Source organism: Tachypleus tridentatus, chromosome 1, assembly GCF_004210375.1.
Source record: "Tachypleus tridentatus isolate NWPU-2018 chromosome 1, ASM421037v1, whole genome shotgun sequence".
NCBI lineage: Eukaryota > Metazoa > Arthropoda > Merostomata > Xiphosura > Limulidae > Tachypleus > Tachypleus tridentatus.
This window is the reverse complement of record NC_134825.1, coordinates 179,908,526-179,910,629: the sequence shown is the minus strand read 5'-3', so window position 1 is coordinate 179,910,629 and position 2,104 is coordinate 179,908,526. Positions and strand designations below refer to the sequence as shown.

Sequence of the window (2,104 nt, the reverse complement as noted above, 5' to 3'; positions counted from 1 at the left end):
CAATGACCACACTTACAAATTGTATCCTAACTCAAGCATGCCTCCTGATTTTCACAACTTTCACCTTTGAATCAGTTTGGCCAATGACAGTCAAGTAGCTTTTGTGACGACTCCACATAGACAACATTTTAAAGAAGCATCAAAAACAAATTAATAAATGTGTTTCTTTTGAATAAACTTATCTGTAAAAACTATGTGATTTGAAAACAATTAATAATTATAGAATTGTTTTTCATTTTCAAACTTTGATACATGCACGTACACACAAAAATTTAAAATTTCGTTTGTTTCAGAAGGTTTCACGCAAAGCTGTTGTTGTTTTAAATTAAGTAGAAATCTTCACAATGGGGTATTTGTGATATGCCTACCAGAAACACGGTTTTAGCGTGGTTGGTCCGCAGACACCCCTGCTGAGCCCCTGGGGAAAAAAGATACTTTCCCCAGGTGAGGTTCGAACTCACAACCCCGGCATATCCCACAAGTACTGTCTTATAAGTACCGTGCGCTAACCAATTGCGCCACTGGGGATTTGCACGCTTATATCTAATAAAATAAGTTTCTATGCATAGCCACCCATAATTTTGAAATGATAGACAAGAGTTTGTTTATTTGATTTCTGAATTTCATAAAATCTGCATTAGAACTATTTGCACTAGTGTAAGATTACAAAGAAGCCAGCTAGTCATCCCCACCCATCGCCGAATCTTGGACTACTCAGGATACGACAGCCCATGGACCAGAAAGTCATATCGAACTTTAAGAAACTCTACACTACAGCACTGTTTCAAAGGTGCTTTGAAGTGATCTCTGATACAGAGTTAACCCTAAGAGAGTTCTGGAAAATTCACATTCCCAATCTCAAAAGGAGAGTAAATACATTCTTTGATTTTTAAATAAAAAACAGAAATTGGAAGAATTTAAAGATAAATTACAAGGACTGCTTGATAATATCTTACACAAGTTTGAGGACTTGCAGAAGTTGAAGCCCTGCTTCTCCTTTCTTGTACCTCCATTCATAGTTGATGTGATCAATGATGGTTATCCAATTCTCGAACTGGTTACAGAATCATCTATTGTGAAAATGGAACTAATAGAACTACTGGAGGACATAGGTCTAAATATGATCCATAAATCCCTTTCTACAATTGAGTTCTGGAAGCCAATTCCAGAAATAAAATATTCTGACCTGAAGAAAGCCAGTGTGCGACGCATCTCAATTTTCAGCACAACATACTACTGTGAAATACTGTACTCTGTAATGAAGTTTGTGAAGTTAAAGCATCGTGCAGTACTTATAAATTAACACCTGCCAGAGCTTACAGCTTTGACAACATATCAATCAGAATTTCAACGACTCACAAGACCTCTACTAGCAGTGAATAGCCTGATAATTGTGTGAATGTCTATGTCAGTAAAATATTATGACAAGACTAAAATTTTGTAAGGTGGTATCTGATAAAAATATCTCTTATTGCAAATTTGGATATTGTTCTTGGATGCTTCCGTGTTAATTACGTTCAATATAGTTGAAGTAATTATCAGCCAGAATTTTGAAAACATTTGGTATATATATATATATATGTATGTGTGTGTGTACTTTGTGGTTATTGAAACTGATACAAACTGACAGTTTGAAAACTATACACATTAATAAATATCATTACATACATGTATTTATTAATACTTATATATAGTTTATATAACACAATGTGTATGTACCATAAAACGTGTGTGTAATATTTGATTACGTTCTCAAACATCTGAAGTTTATCGTATGTGGCTCTTACACTAAGCAATGTTGGCCGTTCCTGCTCTAAAGTGTCACACACAATCTTACAATTTGTTTTATCACTGCTAGTAAATTGTACATCCTTTCAATATTAAATCTTTCTTTCTTATTACTATCTATTTGTGTACTTTAATTTGATCATAAAACATTTTGTGGTTCTCTGTATAATTTTATTTCATATAATACAAACATATAATATGCATAGGGTTAAAGACGACAAATAAAACTTGTCACATCTAAAACTTCTTGTTTTGAAATCTACACTAACAAGCCGTTATACACGTGATCGCGAAGAACAACCCTTTATTTATAACC

General features: G+C 33.8%; 1 non-coding gene across 1 annotated transcript; it reads right to left on the bottom strand.

The window, feature by feature from the left end:
• Window positions 1-436: 436 nt before the first annotated feature.
• Window positions 437-528, bottom strand: TRNAI-UAU (transfer RNA isoleucine (anticodon UAU)). Its single transcript is given in 2 exon segments — window positions 437-472; window positions 491-528. It is a non-coding gene; the product is annotated as a tRNA-Ile (tRNA).
• Between the last annotated feature and the right edge of the window lie 1,576 nt (window positions 529-2,104).